The 7,305-nt window shown below is 37.5% G+C and overlaps 1 non-coding gene across 1 annotated transcript; it reads right to left on the bottom strand.

The window, feature by feature from the left end:
• Window positions 1–6,494: 6,494 nt before the first annotated feature.
• TRNAR-ACG (transfer RNA arginine (anticodon ACG)) lies at window positions 6,495–6,567 on the bottom strand. The gene has a single exon. It is a non-coding gene; the product is annotated as a tRNA-Arg (tRNA).
• Window positions 6,568–7,305: the final 738 nt, after the last annotated feature.

Below are 7,305 nucleotides of genomic sequence, written 5' to 3'. Positions count from 1 at the left end.
TCAACTCCCCCTATCCCTCACTCTAAAAAAAAACAAAAACAAAAAAAACAAAACTCAGCCTAAAGCTGGCAAGGGTCTACAGGGACTAGGGACTCCTGGAAGGACCATATCAGATACTTCTTGAATTGAAACTAGTCCCCTACTTCCTCTTAATATAAACATAAGGGAAACACCGTAAGCTTAACTTAAAATTGATTTGTTTATAATAAGATGTCAACATGATAAAAGCACATTAAAACATCTGCAGGGTACAATGAAAAACTACTGCAAAAATCGCTATAAAAATAATCTTCATTTAGATGAAAAATACCAGATAGCTCAGGAATTAGCCAATATGTGTCTTTGTGAAGGAAGTTTGTATCCCACTGGAGCTCATAAAACATTTCTCAATTTTTAAAAATATGCTTCCTTGCATGATTTTAGAGGATATAAAATACTCATACTGGAAATGGCATAATATCATTATGTTTTATATGGTTACATTATCTCCACTCATGCATCTAAATTGTCAACATTATAATTAATTTTGGAACAGGGAGATTGCTTTGAGATAGCCACATAACTAAGATACACAAATACTTTGTAGTGAGAATAGCAGAAATATAAATGAGTGTCATAAATGAGCTGTAGATGATTTTCAAGTTTTCTAATGCACAGCATTAAAGAACTCTTTATCAGTGTTAGAACTAGAACCTCACTCCAAATGAGAAAATTGCTAATGTTTAGTATGATTATTGATAGTTTTATTATCACACATATACAAGTGTATAATTATATGACATTATATTCATAAACGTGGCTGCTTTGTTTCCTGTGATCATTGGTGGATAGTGAAACGGAAGCATGTAATAAATTTAAAGTTGTATTTTACTAGGGTGAAGCTCCCTTTGTTGCTATTGTTCAGTCGTTAAGTCGTATCTGACTCTGTGACTCCCTGGACTGTAGCCCGCTAGGCTCCTTTGTCCATGGAATTCTTTAGGCAGGAATACTGGAGTGGGTTGCCATTTGCTTCTCCAGGGGATCTTCCTGACTCAGGGATTGAACCCAGGTCTTCTGCACTGCTGGCAGATCCTTTACCATCCAAGCCACCAGGGAAGCCGTTAAGCTCCCTTACTTCACTTAATTTTCTGCATTGCATTAGATCAATGGCAATAAATTTCATTGTAAAAATGAATTGCTGTCCTTTAGAATTTTCCTTGGAAGAAAAGTTATGACCAACCTAGACAGCATATTAAAAAGCAGAGACATTACTTTGTCAACAAAGGTCCATCTAGTCAAGGCTGTGGTTTTTCCAATTGTCATGTATGGATGTGAGACTTGGACTATAAAGAAAGCTGAGTGCCAAAGAATTGATGCTTTTGAACTGTGGTGTTAGAGAAGACTCTTGAGAGTCCCTTGGACTGCAAGGAGATCCAACCAGTCCATCCTAAAGGAGATCAGTCCTAGGTGTTCATTGGAAGGACTGATGTTGAAGCTGAAACTCCAATACTTTGGCCACCTGATGTGAAGAGCTGACTCATTTGAAAAGACCCTGATGCTGGGAAAGATTGAGGGCAGAAGGATAAGGGGACGACAGGGGATGAGATGGTTGGATGGCATCACCAACACAATGGACATGGGTTTGGGTGGACTCCGGGAGTTGGTGATAGACAGGGAGGCCTGGCGTGCTGCAGTTCATGGGGTCACAAAGAGTCGGACACAACTGAGCGGCTGAACCGAAAATATTTATTTCATAGTCATACGCCTATGAATTGCCTACAGCTTTTTAAAACAATTTATTTTTAATTGGAGGATAATTGCTTTACAATATTGTGTTGGTTTCTGCCATAAACCAACATGAATCAGTCACAGGTATACATATTTCCCCTCCCTCTTGAACTTCCCTCCCACCTCCCACCCCTCTAGGTTGTTACCAGATTTGAGCTCTCTGCGTCACACAGAAAATTCCCACTGGCTATCTATTTTAGATATGGTAATGTTTATGTTTCAGTGCTGCTCTCTCAGTTCATCCCACCCTCTCCTTTCCCCACTGTGCTCAGAAGTCTGTTCTTTATGTCTGCATCTCCATTGAAAGTAAGTGAAAATGTTAGTCACTGAGTCATGTCCAACTCTTTGCGACCCCACGGACTGTAGCCCATTAGGCTCTTCTGTCCATGGAAATCTCCAGGCAAAAATATTGGAGTGGGTAGCCATTCCTTTCTCCAGGGGATCTTTCAGACCCAGGGATCAAACCCAGGTGTCCTGCATTGCAGGCAGATTCTTTACCGTCTGAGCCACTAACATTGCCAACTCACTGCTGCCCTGCAAATAAGTTCATCAGTACCATCTTTCTAGATTCTCTCTATATAAATTAATACACAATATTTATTTTTATCTTTCTGACTTATTTCACTCTGTTTAAATAGGCTCTACATTCATCCACCTCACTGGAACTGACTTAAATGCATTCCTTCTTACAGGTGAGTAATAACATCCCATTGTACGTATGTACCACAACTTTTTTACTTACTCATCTGTCGATAGATGTCTAGGTTGCTGCTCCAACCAAAAGACACAGATTGACTGAATGGATACAAAATGAGATCCCTATATATGTTGGTTTCAAGAGACACACCTCAGACCTAGGGACACATACAGACTGAAAGTGAGGGGCTGGAAAAAGATATTCCATGCAAACAGAAGTCAAAAGAAAGCAGGAGTAGCAAGACTCAGATAAAATAGACCTTAAAATAAAGACCATTACAAGAGACAAGGAAGGACACTACATAATGCCTACAGCTTTGATGGGCTCTCTATTTTTTCAGTCTAAGGATATCTGAGGACAACTCTTCTTTTGGCAGAGGTAAGAAATTCAAGAGGCCTTGTCAAACTGTGCAAGTATATTTAATACCTCTGCAAAGATGGGATGTGGGTCACATCTGCCCATCTTCCATTGGCCAAAGCAAGTCTCTGGGGAAGTACATTCCTCCCATTGTGGGGGAAGGGGAACTGGAGAGTTAAAATAATATTAACACACTCTATCATGACAACAGATTATAAAGTTAAATCATATCCCTGAGCTACAAAAAGAGGTAAATACTAAAATATCATCACAAATGTGAGTAAAAGTTTAACATCTCTTTAAACAGCTACTTACCAGAGACCTTATTGTTTGGGAGCCAGAGTAGAAGGTGAGAGAAAAAAGTCCAATAACTAATTAAATCTATAAAAGTACAAAATGAAACACATTCTTTCCTCTTTGGGGCTTCCTTAATACCTGTGCTTCCCTCTATCATGTCGCTTATCACTCTGCTTTCTGATTGTTCATTTCTAAGACAGAGCATTATTGATTATCTTTGTATACCTACTAAAATCCCTGGCATAGAGTAAGCCCTCAATGACTCTTTGTTGAATGACTAAACGAATTTATGCATACGTAACCCAGACTATGTTGTTCTATTGTTTCTTTTTTTATGTGAAATTATTTATATTTTATAACATTGTAGAATTGACATAATTTTTTTGCTGCTCCCTGTTTTCTTTTCCTACCTGGGACTTTTTATTTTTCCTTCTCTCAAGGAGGTTATTTTAAATAAAATAAGTTGAACATGCTTGGTTTGATATATCTCAAGTGTTTTCTTGCCGACAAACTTTGTGCATACACATGTGTGCACCTGGGTGTGTATGAGCGTGTATGTATGTGTGTGAGAGAGAGATCAGTGAAGTTTTTACATAATCAGGATATAACTTTAGAGTATTCACTATACTATCGATGAAAATCAATTCTTAAACCAAACTCTTGCGACATTTATTTCTTATGTGATTTGCTTACTGGGAAAACCTCATAACCTTCACATTATGTAGTTATGAGCCTGTCAGGTGGACAATTACCATACAGATAAAAAGATTTCAAACAGGTCGTATAATGCAGTGTCTTCATAGTAAATAGCAGGCAACATAAAGAAATGAGAAAGCTGATGATAATTCAGAAAAAAGTGAAAATGGAAATAGCAGAATGCCAACTGGTTTCTATTACCATTCAACACAAATAACAAACCTTTAAATCTCTTTAAAAGTATTGTTAAATTCACTTGGCTAAATTGTGTACTTTTCATGATTTAAACTTCACATGGAAGTATTTTCAAGTGAAGTTCATAAAATTCCCATCTTTGCAAGTCATCCAGAAATAATATAGATATCACCTCTATAGTTCCCCCAAACTACAACATTCCAATTCTGTAGCTCGTTTTAGATAGACTATGTATGTGAATACCATTTTAATGTAGCTACACAAAAGGAAACAGAATTTGCTCATGATTTTTACAAATGTATATCTACAGAAAACTTAATTGCTCATGACAAAACTTTTGAGGACTCAAAGGGATGTAATTTCTCAGTTCAAGTGACCTTATTCTTTTTCCCGCATAAGTTAAAATGTGATAACATTTTAGAGACTAAATGAATTATCCAAAATCACACAGCAAAGCCAGCTTGCCCCATGAAATATCAGATTTGTCATGAATATTCAGAAGAAGACTTTAACTTTGGAACTTGGACATATCATGTCAGGAATAGTAAAGTGATTAAAAATAGTTAACATTTGAAATCTCAAAATTCTTTGGTGGGTGTTGAGAAATATTTGCAATACAGTAAGATTGTAAACAAGAAAGATTTGTTTTTATTTGATCATAGACTCTATTCTAAGGATGTTATCAAATATAAACTCAGCTAAGATTCATGACATAAACTCATGATATAGGACTCCCAACAATAAAGGAGTGAGAACATACAAATTCCTGAAGGGATTTATTTTTTAATTTATACTTGAAAAATGTTTCTAACAGATGGGAAAAAGTAAGGAGCTAGTCAAATAAGCTTTGGCTTATTCCCATGAAAATGCTCCATTTATTGAATAGGAAATAAGGTGTCCAATGTACTTTTAACCAAACTAAGAATTCATTTCTCCAATTTATAAAAGCTGTTCACTGCTTCTACTAACAGTCCAAACATTTTCTCATCTGATACCTCTCAGTAGGCTGGACTCTTTAATCAAGCTCAAAAATAAATGTTTTTGGCATCTTCTTGCATGAAGAAGAGACAAAAAGCCATCTCTTTTCAAAGCTGATAGATTCTAATGAGTGACAAGGTTGGGGGTCATTTGGTGTGACAAGAAATTTGCCAGATTGGCATGTTCCTGGCTTATTCGACACTATGGCAACCTTTTATTCAGGTGAAAACCTGGAGTTTGCTAGGGCGCGCCCCATGTTTTTAGAATGAATTTTGAATCTGTGAAGATAAGCCAGAAACCTTTACACTCTTGAAACTGTTCTTGAAACCTTTAGACTCTGGATTAAACAGGAATGGAAAACAGGGGTAAACATCAAGAATGTAGAATTTACTGGCAAACTAAGAAGGAAAGTAAGGAACCACTGGTGAGCTTGGATTTACGACTGATGCAGACAGCACTTCCAGCAATAACTCAGGGTTGAAACTGAATGTTGGATTCAAGGAACATAATCAATGTTGTGACTTAGATTTATTACAGACAGATTTGATTGATTCTGTCTAAACAAAAGTTTCTTTGCCTTCCAGCTTGTTTTCACTAAGAAATCATCATACCGGCCAGCTTTTGTTCTGTGGGCATCATAAAACCATCATTAGATTTTAAATTGAAGAAAGAAAAGGGCAGGAAAAAATGTATAATCACGGTCTTTTCTTTTTTTACAGTCTATGTTTCTGAGGGTATTTATATTAAACCTAACAAAAGTAGGTACCAAAAATCATGTAACTTCTCTCCTATGTAACTAAAGAGAGTTTGGTGAAAGAAATATAATGAGCTTCTGTTTTCATCCATGAGCAGTTTTAATCCGTGAGTTAAAAAACAAGTTACTGGTCTCTAAATTGTTTCCAGAGTACAAATTTCCTTGAGAAGGTAAGAGCCTTCAGGGCATTATTCATGAGATAGTTCTTTTATATCTAGCAGGGTAGGCATTCAAAAACCCTTGAGGCTTGAATTATATTCTGAAAAACAGCATTTAACTTACTCCAAAAGGTCCTCTGATTCAATTTTATAATAAGCCAAAAAACAATTAACTGGAAAAAAACTCATGTTAAAAGTAGTTGTAAATTTGAGACAAGTGAATTATATCAGTTAAAAAAATCCCTCCAATTAAAAAAAGAAAACTTCATTGTTCCTCAAACAAACCTTTGAAATAGTTTGAAAAGGGCTTGAAATGTACTTTTTAAAAAGAAAAAAGTGAAAGTTGCTTAGTCATGTCTGACTCTTTGCGACACCATGGACTGTAGTCCATGGAATTCTCCAGGACAGAATAATGGAGTGGGTAGCCTTTCCCTTCTCCAGGGGAATCCTGAAGTGAACTGAAATGAAGTGAAGTCACTCAGTTGTGTCCAACTCTTCATGACCCCATGGACTGTAGCCTACCAGGATCCTCTGTCCATGGGATTTTCCAGGCAAGAGTACTGGAGTGGGTTGCCATTTCCTTCTCCAGGGGAATCTTCCTGACCCAGGGATCGAACCTGGGTCTCCCGCATCGTAGGCAGATGCTTTACCGTCTGAGCCACCAGGGAAGTCCCTTCTCTAGGGGATCTTACCGACCCAGTAATCGAACTGGGTCTCCTGCATTGCAGGCAGATTCTTTATCAACTGAGCTATTAGGAAGATACTTAAAGTGCTTTTTTAAAATTCCTTATGAGGGTAAACTCAAAGCCATATTTCTAAGAATATGGTAAAAGATAGTTTTGAATTCTTTTTTTTTTCTGGAAAAATTCATGAGAGATGCTGTGATATTTTTCATTATACATCATAACTGTTAGGATTTCCCTATGTCTGTAGCTAAGCATGCCTGAAATTCTATACAACTTATTACATAATCTATGTGAGATATCAGATAGATCAAGTAATGAAAGAGTAAAGGAGCAGAATCACTGTGGAGACGCCAACCACATGCTCACTTTTCGAATTCTGGCAAGGGTACCAAAGTGTCCAATTTGCAGGCAGTCTTCCCTGCAACATGCCTTGTTCTCCCTTCTTCCTTTCTCCTAGTAACAGGAGAAGCCTTCTAGAATGATGACACAAAGAGAAAACACAAAGTGGATGTATCACTGATCCTGTTTGTGACGCCAATTGACTTGCACTGTTCACACTGTCCGCACTGTCCACTGAACCCAGGGTAGGCAAGGTGTGAGCTGAGAGGCTCGAAGGAGACTCGAGGAGCCGTAGGAACTGCAGACACTTTTATTCTCTCCTGCCTGGCATGGCAGCCATAACACAGCCTCTCTCATGGCTGATGCAACAGCTGTCGCAGC

The sequence above is a fragment of the Dama dama genome, chromosome 20 (assembly GCF_033118175.1).
Source record: "Dama dama isolate Ldn47 chromosome 20, ASM3311817v1, whole genome shotgun sequence".
NCBI lineage: Eukaryota > Metazoa > Chordata > Mammalia > Artiodactyla > Cervidae > Dama > Dama dama.
This window is presented reverse-complemented; position numbering and strand designations above follow the sequence as displayed.